This window comes from Camelus bactrianus, chromosome 9 (genome assembly GCF_048773025.1).
Source record: "Camelus bactrianus isolate YW-2024 breed Bactrian camel chromosome 9, ASM4877302v1, whole genome shotgun sequence".
NCBI lineage: Eukaryota > Metazoa > Chordata > Mammalia > Artiodactyla > Camelidae > Camelus > Camelus bactrianus.
In genome coordinates this window covers 3,853,705-3,873,797 of record NC_133547.1, presented here as the reverse complement: position 1 = coordinate 3,873,797, position 20,093 = coordinate 3,853,705, and the positions used below count along the sequence as shown (strand labels likewise).

General features: G+C 36.6%; 1 long non-coding RNA gene across 3 annotated transcripts in view; it reads right to left on the bottom strand.

Annotated features, from left to right (window-relative positions):
- Window positions 1-1,181: 1,181 nt before the first annotated feature.
- LOC123618802 (uncharacterized) overlaps window positions 1,182-20,093 on the bottom strand; it is a 59,943-nt gene continuing 41,031 nt past the window's right edge. For 2 of the 3 annotated variants that reach the window (XR_006727260.2, XR_006727262.2), the window contains exon 3: window positions 9,693-19,443. This is a non-coding gene — a long non-coding RNA (uncharacterized LOC123618802). Of the gene's footprint in view, window positions 2,000-3,546; window positions 3,672-9,692; window positions 19,444-20,093 lie in introns of those variants that run through there. The other variant, XR_006727261.2, reaches the window with a different exon arrangement.

Sequence of the window (20,093 nt, the reverse complement as noted above, 5' to 3'; positions counted from 1 at the left end):
AGGATGTAAAAGCTGCAGCTGCCTGGAGGCAGGGAATTGGGTCCAGCCAGTCTCCTTACTGGCTAAACACCTGTTCAGGAGGAGGAAATACCCCCGCTATTTCTATTGAGGTTTGGTGGCTGGTCTAATAATAAAATTAATACAATATAGGTTAACAGGAGTAAAAGATTTAATTTGTGTCTACAAAGATCTCCTAGACAAAGACCTAATGACTAATAACATGGTAGTGATTAGTTTTCTTTTCTTTTCTTTTCTTTTCTTTTAGTGAAGATCCTGGGAATTGAACCCAGAACCTTGTGCATGCTAGCCATGTGCTCTACCACAGAGCTATACCCACCCCCTGGTTCTTATTTAGTCAAAGATTTACACATAATTGGCTTGAGAAGTACATTATTAAAGAAGTCACAAGATCTGTTAATACAGGCTTCTCAGTGCTGAATTACCTGCCTTTAGTGATGAGGATGTCTTTCAACATCCAGAAGAGGGAGGGCACATTTCACATGGGAAATATATTTTCGGCTTTCAGGGAGATAGGGGAGAATCAAAGTGTCCCTCTTGCATTGGCCATTTTTTAAGTAACCTTAATTTAAAATCATCCATATGCTGTTAAGGAACTAATTATGCCCCTATATAGGGGCAGACTGCTCTGGGTCTCAAAAAGTTCTAGATAGCTTATCAGTAACCTGCAGATGGTTTCCACAGTTGCAGATTAAACAGTGTATAAACTTGGAATGCCTCCACTAAAATTATTAATAATTATTGAGTTAGATATTTATGACCTTGATAAATGCATCTCATTACTATTATCATTGCTATGGATGCTGACATTCATTTAGGAGCAAAAATATTTACCTCTCTCTTGTAAACTGAGTCATAAATGTCATATTTCATGAGATTAAGGGATAAACAATGAATCATTGTCAATATGCCTGTAATTTACATATTTGTGATAGATTTCTGTGATTTTTGTATTTTATTCTAGTGAAAGCAGACCCGAGGTACTCTGGAGTCATGGGTCATGAGAATGTAGGGGCTGACAGCTGGGAAACATGCAGTGATCAGGGTAGCAGTGTTCTTTAACCAGAAACTAGGATTGTTAAAAACTGCCAAACAAATGTGTAAGGCACAGGAAAGTGTCCACAAAGAAATGAAGAAGCACATCATGACAAGGATGCTTTGGGTAGCTGCAGTCTCAGGGGAGGTTCTAGGAGACTGATTGTTCCTGTGAACGTACTGGACACGCTGCCTGTGCCTGTGCAGGATAAAAACCATGGACCCGCTGGCCCAGACCATCAGCACCAAATGGATACCATCATGGAGTAATATCATTGACACAAAGAGTGACTTGGTGATTTTATGACAATTTACTGCATAACAGTAGCCATGATCTATGTTGTTCAAGGTGATTGTATTGTTTATTCTGTTAGTTATATGGAAAGGAACCAAAATATTTAGCATCATGGTCAAGATCCAGCAGAGGATATTGGAGATGCCCATGTACCTGGGAGCTTTTACTTTAAGCTCTGCCAACCTGGAGCCGCTGGGACTGATCATGATCACCTGAAAGATACTCAAGATGCAGGTGGTGCCCATGGACACATCTCTGCCCATTCTGTGAATATAAAAAATAAATTTGCATCCAACATCGCTGAAGAAAATTTTCAACCCAAATGCTGTCAGTGTGTCAGGGATTCCTTTGGAAAGAAGGAGTAAGAGGTTGGCTGAAGCCAAGTGCTTGAGAATCAAATCTGTGGACCTAAATCTGCCTCCTGTGAAGTAAAGGAAGAGAAAATGGTAAACGAGGCAGAAATTCCCCAGAAGTCCTGCTATGGTCTGTAATGAAATGACCACTCCTATTGCCAGCTGCTTGGTGGCCATTCTGTCAAGTCCCAGGGAAGACACTCTTCTTCTGAGCTGGATATTCCTTTATGGAGGTACGAGGCACAGCGCCGTGTAGCATATCAATTAGCTTGCTTTGCTTTTACTTTTGGTGGAGATCCTGAAATTGAAATGGATAGTTCATTCAATATTCTTCACTTACTTTAGTTCCCCCTGAATGATAACTATTCCTCGTTCCTTCTTTTAACCAGGTGTCTGAGAGATGAACATGTAACAGTGAAAAGAGCTTTATGAAGTATGGCTCCCTATGCAGAAGTACTGCATGTAATGCCTTCTGTGCTCTTCATAACGTCATGCGAGGGCCAGTACTAGTATTTTCACTGAAAACATAAGGAGCACTTAGGCAGATCAGGCTTAATGATCTTTACAGATTTAAAACCCTTTCATAATACATGGAGATTAGATCCTTGCTAGATTGGTAAACTAATAGTGCATTTAAGCACAATGATATTTTTACAAATCTAGTTATTTATTTTTCTGTAAAGTACTGATGTATACTAATATTTTCCCATTCTTTTGTCATTTCACTTTTGGTTTGGTGGTGGTATGTTTTCAATATATTTATTGTAACGCATTTCCATTTATCTTTATATATTCAACATATGTCAGTGTCAATTATGGTTAAAATTGAAATATCTTTACAAAATATAGATACACTGATTGTAGTATAATTCTTGGGAACTGCTCCCTGTAAAATTGTATTTTTAAAATGCACTGTAAGCTTTCTGTTTTGGAAACAGAAACACTTTCTTGCTTTTATGAAAGAAGTGGAATGACTTCTATTAGCAGAATCACTGAAGACTGTGTCATACCCTGAACTAGGACACTTGAAACACCAATATGTGATGAAGTAGTGTGGTCTGGAAGATGAACATTACTAATTCACCTCACAAAATAATCTGTTAATTAGCAGGAAATTCAATGTATTAAGAGTAACTGAAGTTTTCTGAAACATTAATGTATCACATATTTAGCAAATACAAATACTAAGATATGATCTATTTTTCCTGTAGAAAATGAAATTGTAGAGTTTCAAAGATAAGAAATTTTATAAACCAGAACATAGGCCACGTTATACTTTCATATTGATAGCTGCTGTCTGAGAACCATTTTTGCATTTACCTTTGCTTTACATTTATCTTCTTGAATGTAATGGAAAATGGGCTGGCAAAAATCAACAAATGATTGATATTTTAATTAGGAAGCAATGTCTCCATTAAGCACTTTTTACACACAGAAGAAGAGAAAATGTTTTTATTCCAGCAGTTGTCATCGGCATACAGTACTTGTATAAAAGAGTCGATCATTCCTGTAAATTTATTCTAGATTTTATGAAACATAGAGATGGTATTGACACACCTGGATACCTCAAAAATGTACTCTCTGATTACTCTGCTGTAACCTGTTTACAGAGGCATTTCTGAATTACAATCATCAGTTATATTTAAAATCAGGTTTCATATTATTTGGATTAAACAGTTACAATCACTGTCATTAGGAAGCAATAGAAATTGAGGGCTGGTCTAGCATCCCCTTCTCCCTTTAATAGCTCCTTTTAGTTCTTGGATTTATCCTTTCTTACTGTTTTCCTATGGCAGTAGACCAATTTCAACATGAACAGTTCTTTTTTTCTGTATGATCACTTACCTAGTTTTCTGATACCCCTCATTTGTTGCAGATTCTTGCTCTAAGACTGAAATAGGAAATACTCGTTTCTCTTCCTCTGGTTGCCTGGAGTGTGGATTCAGTGTGCTGGTCACAGCAACCTGCTCCTGTGGCAGGAAGGGAGGAAGCTGGACTCCAAGATATGGGATGTGATGCTGTAACCTCCCCTCCCCTCCCTTCAGAATTGCAATTATCTTTTCACCTATAGTTTCAATGTGAGACAGGCTTGGGGACCTGAAAACATTTGTGAAAAAATTATTTCCCAGTTGCTAATTATCAAAAGACAATTAAAAGTTTGTAGTTATCTTCTCCAAGGAAGTATTGCAATTAAAGAAAAGCTCTTTTTTGCCTTGATCCTGGGAGGCAGACAGGAACTCAAATGGGAGCAGCAGTAAATCCTGAGGTGTGACACATGAAGACCTTTCAGGGAACTTCATGTGTCTTCTTGTATATTGTGCTCCCCTGAGAAGTATTTCTACTCAAAATGAGTTGTTTCCTAGCGTTGAGACCACTGAACTGTGCCTTCCTTTAGGTTATGTGTAGGAATATGAAACAAAACAAAGAACCTTACCAGGATTTCCAAAGAAGTAAAAGGAAGAACATGATGCAATAATTTATTTTGGACCATAGCACTTACATAGAAAGCATTGGGCATTTTTTGCTCAATTAATCATTTTCAGTTATTTGGAAATCTAGGTGATATGGAAAATTTCTAGCAGATTACACTTCATGAAGAGTGACTTTTTCCTTCTCCCAAGTTTGGTGATAGAACGTCTAAACAGAAGAATATCCACTTGTAATAACCTCCAATGAAAAAATTGAAAATGAATGTAGGTATGTATATATAGTTCTATACACCAGAAATTGACACATTGTAACTGACAGTACTTCAATTTAAAAAAAAAGAATATCCATTTATTGATGGAAATATATAGATGTGTTTCTCACCTATAAAAGCACTGAGATCAGATGGTTAAAAAGGCCAATTTTACAGTTTCTTGCCTATCACATAAGTCAGTGTTATCTCCTTACCTCAAGAGCAAAGAGCATTTGCCAGCAATATAAGGCAAAATGAGGATCACCCAAATTAAGAATCAAAACTTTGATCTGTGTCATTGAGAAACAGGAGAAAGTTCCTTAAGTTTGAAAGGGCACATTGTCACATTTTGGTCCTGCAAGTCCTTGCCCATAGCCCAAAGCTGGGGGAGTCACATGTGACCATCAAATGTTGATATTATTAGAGAGACTGTCTTTTCTCCACTGTATTTTCTTGCCTCCTCTTTCATAGATTAATTGACCAGATTTATTTCAGGGTGTTTATTGTGTTCTGTTGATCTATATGTCTGTTTTTGTGCTAGTGCCAGGCTGATGTGATGAGTGCTGGTTTGTAGTACAGTTGGAAGTTTAGGAGTGTGTAACCTCCAACTTTGTTCTTTTTCTGAAGATTGCTTTGGCTGTTCAGGGTCATTTTAGATTCTATATAAATTTTAGCATAATTTGTTCTAGTTCTGTGGAACGTCATGGGTATTAAGGATTGCATTAAATCTGTACATTGCATCAGGTGGTATGGCAATTTTAACATTATTTCAATCCAAGAACATGACAGTCTTTCCATTTCTCTGTGTCATTTGTAAATTCTTTGATCAGTGTTTCAGTATTCAGAGTATAGGTGTTTCATCTCATTGCATTTTCATCTCATAAGTATTTTTGAGTAATTTTAAGTGGAATTGTTTTTTGCTTTTGCTTTCTGGTAATTTAATTTTAGCATATAGATGAGCAACAAATATTTGTATATTAATCTTGTGTCCTAGATCTTTACTGAATTCATCATTGTTCTAATCCATTTTGGGTGGAGGCTTTAGGGTTTTCTATAGAATGTATCATGTCATCAGCAAATAATGACAGGTTTACTTTTCCCTTCCAATATGCATGCTTCTTATTTCCTGTTGATTTCTGATGTATGTGACTAGGACTTCTAATTATTTATTCCATAGAAGAAGTGAGAGTGAGCTTGTTGTATTGTTCCTGATTTAAAGAAATGATTTTCACTTTTCACTGTTGAATTTTTCCTTAGCTGTGGGTTTTTAATAAGTGCGCTTTATTTTGTTGAGATATGTCCCTTGCATACCATCTTTGATGAGAATTGGATTTTTTTAAATCATAAATGCATGTTGAATTTTGTCAAATGCACTTTCTGTTTCTTTTGGAATGATCATGTGGTTTTTATCCTTCCTTTTGTTGATGCAGTGTGTCACATTGTTTGATTTGCAGATATTGAACCATCCTTGCACTTGTAGGTACACCCCCACTTGATCCTAGTGTATGACCTTTTTTATGTAATGTTGAACTGGACTTTGCTAATATTTTGTTGAGGATTTTTACATCTTATTCATCATAGCTATTGGCCTGTATTTTCTCTTTTGTGATGTCCTTTTCTGGTTTTGTTTCAGGGTAATGGTGGCCACATAGCGTTCATTTGGAAGTGTCCCATTCTCTGTGTAAGTTTTTGTAATAGTTTGAGAAGGAGTGGTATTAGCTTTTTTTGTATATTTGGTAGAATTCCCTTGTGAACTCATCTGGACTTTAGTATATTGGAAAATTTTTGATTACTAATTCAATTTCTCTAAACGTGATCCCAAAGTTCATGTTTTTTCTTTCTTTCTGACTCAGTCTTGGGAAGTTGTATGTTTCTAGAAATATGTCCTTTTCTTCTAGGTTTTCCAATTTGTTGGCATATAACTGTTTGTAGTATTCTCTTTTGATGGTTTGTATCTCGGTAGTAACAATTGTTATTTCTCCTCTTTCATTTCTTATTTTGTTTAGTTGGATACCCTTTTTTTTCCCCTTGATGATGCTGGCTAAATGTTTCTCCATTTTGTTTATGTGTTCAAAAAAACAGCGCTTGGTTTTGTTCTTTATTTGTATTTTTTGTTGTTGTTGTTGTTCTGTAGTTCATTTATTTCCTCTGTGATTTTTGTTGTATTCCTGTTTCTGCTGATGTTGGGTCTTGATTTTTCCTCTTTTATTTTTGAATTCTTTTAGATGGCTATTTAAGTTATTTATTTGAGATTTTTTTTGTTTTTTTATTTCATGAAGTATATCTTTATGTCTATAAACTTCCCTCTTACAACTGCTTTTGCTGTGTCCCGTAGATTTTGTAATGTTTGATTCCATTTTCATTTCCCATCAGATATTTTCTGATTTTCTCTTTGATTTCTTCATTGAGCCATTGTTTTCTCAGTAGCTGGCTGTTCAGTCTCCATGTTTGTGCACTTGCCATTTTTATTCCAATAATTCATTTCTAGTTTCATATCTTTGTGGTTGATAAAAATGCTTGATGTAATTTCTATTCTCTGAAATTTGTTGAGAGTTGGTTTGTTGCCTTGCATGTAATCTATCCTGGAGAGGGTTCCATATGAACTTGAAAAGAATGTGTACCTTGTTGTTTTTTAATGGAATGTCTGGTAGATACCTATTAACTCCAACCAGTCTGTGTGTCATTTTAGGGCCCTCTTGCCATGTTGCTTTTCTGTCTGGATGATCTGTTTATTGATGTAAGTGAGGTGTTGCAGTCCCCTACTGTTGCTGTATAATTTTAAATTCTCCTTTATACAAATGGGCTGTTACAGTCCCCTACTGTTACTGTATTGTTTCAAATTCTCCTTATGTCTCTTAACATTTGATTTATATATTTAGGTGCTCCTATATAGGTGTATATAAATTAATAAGTGTAATTGTCCCTTTCAGTATTGATCCCTTTTTCATTATATAGTGCTTTTCTTTGTCCTTTCATATATCTTTTGTTTTAAAGTCTGTGTTGTCTGATATGAGTACTGCTACCACTATTTCCTTCATGTTTCCATCTTCATAATATATATTTGTCCATCGCATCACTTTCCATCTTTGTGTGTCTCTAGCTCTGAGGTGTGTCTCTTGTAGGAGGCATATAGATGAGTCTATCCTTTTTAAATTTCTATCAACCATTCTTTCGCTTTTAATTGGAGCTTTTAGTCCACTGACACAGTGATTTTGGTTCGTTCTGTATCGATTGCCATTTTAACACTTGTTTTCCTGTTATTTTTGTAGTTTTTCTGTATTCTTTTTTTTCAACTTTTTTTATTGAGATATAATTATTTTACAATTTTGTATCGAATTCCAGTTTAGAGCACTATTTTTCAGTTATACATGAACATATACTTATATACATTGCCACTTTTTTTTTCTCTGTGAGCTACCACAAGATCTTGTATATATTTCCCTGTGCTATACAGTATAATCTTGTTTTTCTATTCTACATTTTGAAATCCCAGTCTGTCCCTTCCCACCCCCCGCCCTCTTGGCAACCACAAGTTTGTATTCTATGTCTATAAGTCTGTTTCTGTCTTGTATTTATTTATTTATTTATTTTTTTAGATTCCACATATGAGCGAACTCATATGGTATTTTTCTTTCTCTTTCTGGCTTACTTTACTTAGAATGACATTCTCCAGGACCATCCATGGTGCTGCAAATGGCGTTATGTTGTTGAATTTTATGGCTAAATAGTATTGCATTGTATAAATATACCATGTCTTCTTTATCCAGTCATTTTTTTATGGCCATTTAGGCTGTTTCCATGTCTTGGCTATTGTAAATAGTGCTGCTATGAACACTGGGGTGCAGGTGTCATTTTGAAGTAGGGTTCCTTCTGGATGTATGTCCAGGAGCAGGATTCCTAGGTCATATGGTAAGTCTATTCCTAGTCTTTTGAGGAATCTCCATAATGTTTTCCACAGTGGCTGCACCAAACTGCATTCCCACCAGCAGTGTAGGAGGGTTCCCTTTTCTCCACAGCCTCTCCAGCATTTGTCATTTGTGGATTTTTGAATGATGGCCATTCTGACTGGTGTGAGGTGATACCTCATTGCAGTTTTGATTTGCATTTCTTTGATAATTAGTGATACTGAGTATTTTTTTTCATTTGCCTATTGATCATTTGTATTTCTTCCGTGGAGAATTGCTTGTTGAAGTCTGGCCCATTTTTGGATTGGGCTGATTATTTCTTTCTTATTAAGTCATGTGAGATGCTTATATAAGCCTTCATCAGTTTCATTTGCAAAAATTTCCTCACATTCTGTAGGTTGTCTTTTTGTTTTACTTATGATTTTCTTTGCTTTGTAGAAGCTTGTAAGTTTAATTAGGTCCCATTTATTTATTCCTGCTTTTATTTCTATTGCTTGAATAGATGGCCCTAGGAGAACATTTCTGAGATGTATGTGAGATAATGTTTTACCTATATTTTCTTCTAGGAGGTTGATTGTATCTTGTCCTATTTTTAAGTCTTTGATCCATTTTGAATTTATTTATGTGTATGGTGTAAGGGAGTGTTCTAGCTTCACTGATTAAATACTGCTGGCCAGTTTTCCCAACACCATTTGCTGAAAGGACTGCCTTTATTCCATTGTATATTCTTGCCTCCTTTGTCAAATATTAGTTGACCAAAAGTATGTGGGTTTATTTCTGGGCTCTCTGTTCTGTTCCATTGGTCTATATGTCTGTTTTTGTACCAATACCATGCTATCTTGATGACTGTAGCTCTACAGTATTATATGAAGTCTGGGAGTTATTCCTCCAGCCTCTTTCTTTCTCTTCAGTAATGCTTTGGCAATTCTAGGTCTTTGATGGTTCCATATCAATTTTATTATGATTTGTTCAAGTTCTGTGAAATATGTCCTTGGTAATTTGATAGGGATTGCATTAAATCTGTAGATTGCCTTGGGCAATGTGACCATTTTAACAATATTGATTCCTCTCATCCAAGAGCATGGGATATCTTTCCATTTTTTAAAGTCTTCTTTAATTTCCTTCATCAATGGTTTATAGTTTTCTGTGTATAATTCTTTCACCTCCTTGGTTAGATTTATTCCTAGGTTTTTTATTACTTTGGGTGCTATTTTAAAGGGGATTGTTTCTTTGCTTTCTTTTTCTGTTGATTCATCGTTAGTGTAAAGAAATGCAACTGAATTTTGAACGTTAATCTTGTAACCTGCTACCTTGCTGAATTCTTCAATCAGCTCTAGTAGCTTTTGTGTGGACCTTTTAGGGTTTTCTATATATAGTAACATGTCATCAGCATATAATGACACTTTTACCTCTTCTTTTCCAATTTGGATCCCTTTTATTTCTTTCTCTTGCCTGACTGCTGTGGCTAGGACTTCCAGGACTATGTTGAATAGGAGTGGTGATAGTGGGCATCCTTGTCTTGTCCCAGATTTTAGTGGGAAGCTTTTGAGTTTTTCACCGTTGAGTACCACGCTGGCTATAGGTTTGTCGTGTATAGCTTTTATTGTGTTGAGATTCGTTCCTTCTATACCCACTTTGGTGAGAGTTTTTATCATAAATGGGTGTTGAATTTTATCAAATGCTTTTTCTGCATCTATTGAGATGATCATGTGGTTTTTGTCCTTTCTCTTATTGATGTGATGTATTACATTGATTGATTTGCATATATTGAACCACCCTGTTCCCTGCGATGAACCCCTCTTGGTCATGATGTATAATCTTTTTTATGTGCTGTTGGATTCTATTTGTTAATATTTTGGTGAGGATTTTTGCATCTATGTTCATCAGTGATATTGGCCTATAATTCTTTTTTTTTGGTAGCGTCTTTTCCTGATTTTAGTATCAGGGTGATGGCTTCATAGAATAAGTTTGGGAGTATTCCCTCCTTTTCAATCTTCTGGAAGAGTTTGAGAAGAACTGATGTGAGTTCTTCTTTGTATGTTTGGTAGAATGCCCTGGTGAAGCCATCTGGTCCTGGACTTTTATTGTAGGGAAGTTTTTTATTGCTAATTCGATTTCATTTCTAGTGGTCAGTTTGTTCAAGTGGCCACTTTCTTCTTGGTTCAGTCTTGGTGGACTGTATGTTTCCAGAAAGTTGTCCATCTCCTCTAGGTTATCCATTTTGATTCCATATAGTTTTTCCTAATATTCTTATATGATATTCAGTACTTCTATGTTATTTGTTGTAATTTCTCCATTTTCCTTTCTTATTTTGCTTATTTGTGCTCTCCCTTTTTTCTTCTTTGTGAGTTTGGCTAGAGGATTGTCAATTTTATTTACTTTTTGAAAAAAACCAACTTTTGGTCTGATTGATATTTTTCTATGTTTTTTTTTAAACTCTATTTTGTTTATTTCTTCCCTGATCTTTATTATTTCCTTCCTTCTGTTGCCTTTTGGGGTTTTTTGCACTTCTTTTTCTAATTCTTTTTTAACTGGTGGGTTAGATTGTTTATTTGAGATTGTTCTTCTGTTTGGAGGAAGGCCTGTATTGCTATAAACTTCCCTCTTAGCACTGCCTTTGCTGCATCCCATAAGTTTTGTGTAGTTGTATTTTCATTTTCATTTGTCTCAAGGTATTTTTTAATTTCAACTTTGATTTGATCGTTGACCCATTGGTTTTTTAATAGCATGTTGCTTAATCTACATGGTTTCCTTTTTTTCTCCTATGTTTCTCTGTTGTTGAGTTCTAGTTTCATGGCATTGTGGTCAGTAAAGATGCTTGAGATGATTTCCAGCTTCTTAAAATTGTTGAGGTTTCTTTTGTGCCCAAATACATGATCAGTCCTAGAAAATGTTCCATGTGAGCTTGAAAAGAATGTATATCCTATTTTTGGGGGGTGTAATGCTCTGAAAATATCCACCAAATCTAATTATTCTAGTGTATTATTTAATTTCTCTGTTGCCTTATTTATTTTCTGTCTGGAAGATCTGTCTAGTGATGTTAATGTGGTGTTAAAATCTCCAACTATGATTGTACTCCCATCAATATCCCCCTTTATCTCTGTTAGTAATTGTTTTATGTACTTAGGTGCTTCTATGTTAGGTACATGTATATTAAGGAGTGTAATATCCTCATCTTGTATTACTCCTGTAGTCATTATAAAATGTCCCTCTTTATCTTCCTTTATGGCCTTTGTTTTAAAGTCTATTTTGTCTGAAATCAGTACTGCTACACCTGCTTTTTTGGTTTTTCCATTTGCATGGAATATCCTTTTTCATCCTTTTACTCTCAATCTATATGTGTCCTTGTCCCTAAAGTGGGTCTCTAGTATGCAGCATATTGAAGGTTCTTGCTTTATTATCCAGTCTCCCACTCTGTGTCTTTTGACTGGAGCATTTAGTCTATTAACATTTACAGTAATTAATGATAGATGTGTGTTTATTGACATTTTGAATTTATTTTTGCAGTTGACTTGGTATTTCCTCTTTGTTCCTTTCTTCTTTCTTTTGTGGTTTGGTAATTTTCCTTTGTATTATGATGGATTTTATTTAATTTTTGTGACTGCCGACAGGAGCAGCACAGAAGGAGGGCGCCAACGGAGGGCCTCTGGAAACAGCTCGCAAGCTGAACTTCCAAAGCAGGATGAAGACAGAAAGACTTCTCATTAAGAGCTCACAGTCTCCAGGAGAACACCCCTCCACCCCTTTTTTTAAATCTGTTTTTACCTGTTGTATTTTCTATTACCTTTATAATGTTTGCTTTTTAAACAATTATATATCCTCCCAGTTATAATCCCTTTTCTTGAAAGAGGAAAACATTAACCTGTCTCCTCAGCCATTACCCAGGCCCTTCTACAAATTATCAGGAAATCGATCAGCTGGAAGCCAGTATTCAAGGGCTAGTTGGAACAACTGTCTTTATTGAAAAATCTCCACAAAACTAGAAATGCAACTAGAAACAAATCAAGGCCCACTTAAATGTTCCAACCCCAAGCCCACCCCAATTCCACTCAAAATGCTTACAGGTATTATAAAAGATCAGGATATTGCAGCAAATTTTTCCTGTACTTACAAAGGGAAACAACTAAATAAAATCTACCCTACATCTTATGGTAATAGACAAAAATTCTCCAAAACTCCTAGGAGAAAACTTGCACATTCTATCTTTTTCCCTTCAAGTTATTGATCTTATCTTTTGAAATGTAAACACAGCCCACATTAACCCAGGTTAGCTCAGTCAGTAAAACCAGGAACTAAAGGGCAGGGGATAGAAAGAGGTCTCTTTAAACACAAATTGACAGGACTTTCTTTACTAAATTCAAAATCACAGCCCCCTTAAAACTGCATGTCTGAGGCTAAATGAGAACTTCAAAATCATCTCAACAAATAATAAAAGGCATTAGCTCCCTAGACAAAGCTGCCACGATCACCATTCCTATGCAACATAGTCTTGGAAGCCCTAGCCACAGCAATCAGGCAAGAGAGAGAAATAAAAGGGATCCATATTGGAGAAGAAGAGGTGAAAGTGTCACTATATGCTGATGACATGTTACTATACATAGAAAATGCTAAAAGATCCACACAAAACCTATTAGAGCTGATCGAAGAATTGAGCAAGGTAGCAGGTTACATGATTAACGTTCAAAAATCATTTGCATTTATTTATACTAATGATGAATCAACAGAAAAATAAATTAAAGAAAAAAATCCCCATTAAAGTAGCACCCAAAGTAATAAAATACCTAGGAATAAATCTAACCAAGGAGGTGAAAGAATTATACACAGAAAACTATACACTGTAGACGAAGGAAATTAAAGAAGACTATAAAAAATGGAAAAATACCCCATGCTCCTGGATAAGAGGAATCAATATCGTGAAAATGGTCACACTGCCCAAGGCAATCTACAGATTTAATGCAATCCCTATCAAATTAAGAAGGACACATTTCACAGAACTAGAACAAATCATAATATTTATATGGAACCACAAAAGAACTAAAATTGCCAAAGCATTACTGAAGAGAAAGAAAGAGGCTGGAAGAATAACTCTCCCAGACTTCATATAATACTATAGAGCTACAGTCATCAAGACAGCATGGTATTGGTACAAAAACAGACATATAGACCAATGGAACAGAATAGAGAGCCCAGAAATAAACCCACATACTTTTGATCAACTAAACTTTGACAAAAGAGGCAAGAATATACAATAGAATAAAGGCAGTCCCTTCAGCAAATGGTGTTGGGAAAACCGGACAGCAGCATGTAAAGCAATGAAGCTAGAACACTCCCTTATACTATACACAAAAATCAACTCAAAATGGATCAAAGACTTAAACATAAGACAAGATACAATAAACCTCCTAGAAGAAAATATAGGCAAAACATTATCTGACATACATCTCAAAAATGTTCTCCTAGAACAGTCTTCTCAAGCAATAGAAATAAAAGCAAGAATCAACAAATGGGACCTAATGAAAATTACAAGCTTCTGCACAGCAAAGGAAACCATAAGTAAAACAAAAAGACAACCTACGGAATGGGAGAAAATTTTTGCAAATGAAACTGACAAAGGCTTGATCTCCAGAAAATATAAGCAGCTCATACGACTTAATAAGGAACAACCAAACAACCCAATTCAAAAATAGGCAGATCTAAAAAGCAATTCTCCAAGGAAGAAATACAAATGATCAATAGGCACATGAAAAAATGCTCAATATCACTAATTATCAGAGAAATGCAAATCAGAACTCCAATGAGGTATCACCTCACACCAGTCAGAATGGCCATCATTCAAAAATCCACAAATGACAAATGCTGGAGAGGCTGTAGAGAAAAGGGATCCCTCTTACACTGCTGGTGGTGCAGTCTGGTGCAGCCACTGTGGAAAACATTACGGAGATTCCTCAAAAGACTAGGAATAGACTTACCATATGACCCAGGAATCCCACTCCTGGGCATATATCCAGCAGGAACCAAAATGACACCTGCACCCTAATGTTCATAGCAGCACTATTTACAATAGCCAAGATATGGAAACAGCCTAAATGTTCATCACCAGATGACTGGATAAAGAAAATGTGGTACATTTATACAATGGAATACTACTCAGCAATAAAAACGGACAGCATAACGTCATTTGCAGCAACATGGATGCTCCTGGAGAATGTCATTGTAAGTGAAGTAAGCCAGAAAGAGAAAGTAAAATACCATATGAGATAGCTTATATGTGGAATCTAAAAACAAACAAACAATACAAACAAAACATAAATACAAAACAGAAGCAGACTCATAGACATACACTACAAACTGTGGTTACCGAGGGGGCGGGGGTGGGAAGGGATAGACTGGGATTTCAAAATGTAGACTAGATAAACAAGATTATACTGTATAGCAGAGGGAAATATATACAAGATCTTATGGTAGCTCACAGAGAAAAATATGTGACAATGAATATATACATGTTCATGTATAATTGAAAAATTGAGCTCTACACTGGAATTTGACACAACATTGTAAAATTATTATAAATCAATAAAAAATTTAAAAAAAATAAAGTTAACTACTGAATTCTTATACAGAACATTAAAACACCACTGTGAGAATAACAAAATAATATTCTCAATACTTGTCATACACATATGTTCATGCAAAACAGGCATACTGCAACATTAGCAATTAGTACACTGGGCTTATATTACATAATATATGCTAGTATTAATGATATGTTAATCAAAATAACAATAATAAATATTTTAGTAATCTGAGACAAATCCAGTCATAAATAATAAGCATTTATATTGTTAAATAGATATGTGTGTGTGTATATATATGTACATATAGAGTCCAATTCTCAAGAATTCACTTGTAAGAATAAAAGATTATTTCACATAATAATTTAATTCTTATTATATTTTTTAAAACAAGTATTTTTTAATGTATTGTTACATTATAAAATTATAAGAATCAAAGAAACTTCAGAAAGAGCACAGAATATGAGAAGTGTAAAATATGCTGGAAACCACTGATTTTGAAATAAGAGGTCCAGGTAAATATGTAATATTATAGACATTAACAAAAGGGAAATGTGACATCAAAAATGACAAAGCAAGGAACTCCAAATGTACTTCCCCGTATAAAGGAAGAAATGAACTCACAAAAACTGTCGGAATCAACTTTATAAAAACTGTGGAAATTAACAAGAGGATTCCAGCAACAGGAAGACACTTAACCAAGAAAAAGGCAGCTGACGCCATCCCTGTTCCTCATCTGCAGTGGCCTCGAAGATGGCAGCCCACAAGCTGCTACCCGTTTCCAGGATCAGAGGTGACAGGACAGAACTTACAATTTGGCTCTTTTTGTTCTTTTGTTTTTTGACCTGCCTAATGTTTCCCTGAAGGACTGGCTCAAAGTGCTAGCGTTCATTGGCCTGATTCAAACCCACACCTGGTGGAAGTGCCACAAGGAGGCTTTGTGGAAAACATTTAAAGGGGAATGTATTAGCCACGGCCACCTAGGACAATGCGTAACAACTGCGGCAAAGAACGGACAAGCCATAAACCCTGAGGCAAACACTGGGGAGTGAGCTGCCCTGGGAAATAGGCCTGTGAAAATCTCCCACACGTTCCATGGAATCAAGACGGATATGAGCTTGCTCAGGAATGGGAATATGCGAAACGACCTGAAAAGCCCCTAAGCCGCTACCTGCAGCTGACTATCAGATTCTATGCAAGCAGGAAGTGAAGGCTAAGGCAGGACTGTAAACTCTTGCTTAAGTTTTTAAGGCATTCTCCAGCACACAAATCTCATCCACAAAGACTGTAAGGTGTTTTGTTTTGCTTTGGGTTTCAGGTATTTAAGGATATCTGTTGAGTCACTTACTGACCAATAAGCAAACCAAGACTTCAGTGGCCACACAAGGCAGTGAAAAACATATTACACAAAATTAGTTGAGAGAAATAAACACACAACAGCAGTCAGAAGAAACAACAACAAAGTCTGTGGGTGGGGAAGGTGGATTATGATTTACAAACTCTCAACATATTCACAATATCCCTTTTTCTTAAACAAAAAGTTACAAAGCAGGCAAAGAAATAATAAAGTATGAATCATGCAGGAAATAAATAAATAGCATAAATTGTCCATAATGGAGCCCAAACTTCAGACTTACTAAACAAATACTTTATATCAATTATTTAAGCTAAAGGGAATAGACAAAGAATTAATGAAAATAAGGAAAACACTGTTTAAACAAATAGAGAATATCAATAAAGTGACAGAGATTATGAAGAGAAGCTAAACAGAAATTTTGGAGCTGAAAGGGAAAATTACGCAAATGAAAAATTCCCTAGAAAGGTCCAACATCAGGTCTCATCAGGTAGAAGAGAGAATCAGCAAACCTGGAGGTACATCAGTCAAATTACCCAGAGGAAGGAGCAGACAAAAAAAGAAAGAATGAAAGACAAATTCACATGAAAGCCAAAAAGTATGTATGGAAAACTTAAACTATGCTATAGAGAAACCAAGGTACCTTATATAACAAATTACAGCCAATCAGTTTAATTACATTTCTGGTATAAAGACAGTAAGTTAATAACAAAAATATATTCAAGATATATGATATTCCCCATTTAAAAAATCCAAACTGATTTAAAAGAAAAAGTATGAGTTAATAAGCAGGTATTATTTAAGCAAAACAAATGTAAAAGGAATAACTGTGACTATTAAATGTTCACAAAATTCTACAAGTTATAGACATTTTGAGGAAACTGCTGCTGAGCTGTAACCCTCAACACTCAAGAAGGAAATCTTGCAAAATGTATAAAACAGTATTCATTCCTCCATCCAATTAACCCACTAATAACAGCTATAACAGTAAAAACATTATTAGTGTGACCAAGAAAACGTAGTCAATGATTATATAAATCAAAGAAAATTCATTTATAATACCAGATGGTAGCAAGAATGTCTGAAACAGAATCAACAGGGTACAAATCAATTTTAACATAGGCGTCACGTAACTTCATCAACTCCCCCAAAGGATGCATCAAAATCATCTTTGTGAACAATGAACAATGCCACACATGTGGAATGAACCCTGTTGTGAGAAGAGTAGTTTGGTCAATGGTCTCACTGATACGGGGTTATGAACTTGGCAATTTTCTCCCTAAAATAAATCCCTATGCTTGACATAGCCTCAAATCAAAGAGGATGATTGTTAATAGACATAATTAACATTGCCACACTGCCCTTGACAGAGAGCCCAGTGATGATCCACAGAAACCAGAAGGACATCTGGAACCATCTGTATCACATTCCTGCGATACTTTCTATCTCAGCATCCTGGAACACGCTGGCCACACTACTGACTTACTTCAGGGGACACTTCTCTACGCGGCAGTGTGATGCTGTGACACCGGAATCAGAGTTCTAAATTCAGAATTTTCTTTTTCTCAGTAAAACTCCTTGTCGGAGAGTTCACCAAAAGATGTGTAGCACCTAAAGGGTGGGCTCTCACAGCAGAAAACAGGATAAAATTTCAGACACCCAGTAGGTGTATTTCAAAAGCATATTTCAGAGAAAAAAATCACACGACCTCAAAAAAAAAAAAAAAGGAAATCAGCGAGAGCCAAAGTTTTTCCTTGTTCCCATATTAAGTAGCCACAGAAAAAGGGAGAAAAAGAAAAGAAATGAGAGCAAAGCCAGGGGGTCAGATATTGTGGGATGCTGAAATGGGCCCTGGGCCTGCCTGCACACCCCAGGCCGTGCCTGAGATGTGGTTCCCATGAAGGACTGGCAATCAAAGAAAGGTTCTCTCTGCCCACTGTGTTTATACTACTGGTGAGTAACAACCTCCAAAGATTCATGCTATTCCCATTATGCACGATCCTGGAGGCAAAAGCAGAAATGAAGAAATGGCTGAGGCACATGAACAGGCAGAGAGGGCTTGAGGCAGGCCCAGGCACTGGCCTGGGGCCCCAGATGTGATGGAAGGGCAGCCAATGATCTCCATCCGAAAAACCGTCTCTGGCTACACAAAATGGGGATGGAAGCTGGAGAAGGACAGGAGCTGGGACCAGGGAGACCTCGGCTGTGATGCGTGTGGATGGAGAATTGAGTATAGAATGAGAGGTCAACCCCGCAAAGTCAAATACAAAAAAAGACCACAGAGGGCAGGTGACAGAATGTGAGTCATGATGAAGGCTCTGACTTTGTCTCTGCAACAGCCCAAATGCCACTGGGGATGGGAGGAACATTTCAGACACAGGAAGAAGAGAGAGAGGTGAGGAGAGCTGACAGAAATAAAGTTTTGTTTTCCCAAGGACCTCTCACATATAGGAAGACTTTCCTAAAAAATACCTGAGGAAGTCATCACCTCTTTGCCATCTGAGTTCTTACTTGTTTTCATACTTTTATATACCCCCGCACATCGGATTTTTTTCCCCGTTATTCTCACCTCACTCTTCAGAGGCCAGGGGTCTTCCCCTTTTTCCAAAATGAAAATAATATTCACCTCAGAAAGACAGATTCTTGCTTAAATGAAAAAGGTGACTGATGTGCTGTGGCTTTTCCATAATACACTCCAGCCCTTTGTTCAGATGGGAAGGAAGTTACGGATGGGAGAGAGTAATACATCACAAATTTGTTCAATGCCTGTCTCCTTCCAAATCCTAAAGGAATATTGCAAATATGCAGACATGTAGCTCTCTTCCAAGAACTACTACATCAGAAGTGCAGGAGGACAGCCAGCCTGATATTTTATAGTTTTGCCATAAGCTTCTGGGCTTACTCAACTTCCAGAACCACCATTACCTAGCATGAAGGGGGCAGGTTATCTGAAGAAAGGGGAACTGTAAACTCCAGAATCTCCATTAGAAATCTTTTCATTTCTGAATCACCATGGCTTCAATCTTAGTCAAGTACCTCAGCAGTTCCCAAGAGACTCAAGATAAATGCAAAGATACCCAGGGGCAGATCCCAACTTCTGTGGGGAAGTGATCCTCACCCAGGGAGGCCAGGTTCCTGCAGGTCTCCAACATCACGTCCCTCTGAGCAGGGTCCAGGCACTCCCACTCCTCCTGGGAGAGTTCAATGGCCACATCCCTGAATGTCATCGTTCTGGAAATGAAAACACATTTCACCAAGATGCCACCAGAAGAGTGCTTATCTTCACACAGAACGAGAAGAGGAGAGAGGTGTTGGTGTCCATCCCTAGGGGAGGCAGAGCACAGCTAATGTCTTCAGGAATGACAGAGTCCACAGTCACTTCAAAGAAAGGTGAGCACTGAAAACATGGGATAATGATATTACAAGAACAACTTAAAGTTCCCAAACACAATGTATTTCTCTCATGTTTTATAAGCATTACCTCCTATAACAACATAGCATCTGATTTTTTCCCACCTTATAGAGGACCCAACTCTGCTAGTCAACAGCTACTAAACGGCAAAACCATCACCTGAGCCAGGTGGTCCAGCTTTAGAATGGAACCTACAGCAGCACACATTTAAGTTAACAGATAACAACATTAAAAGTACGAGGACACAGTTGTTTCCTAACTTAGCAAACATGACACATTTTCAGCACAGGCTGAAAATACAGAACTCCTGGAAAGGACAATATGTACGTGTACACACACACATACATACAAGGAGGTACAATCTTCTACTCAAAACTCATTAACATGGCAGGATAGGAAAAGACTTAAGAACATGCAAAGCATCTAAGACATACTTTTAATTTTAAAATAAATACAAGTCTTCTTTATG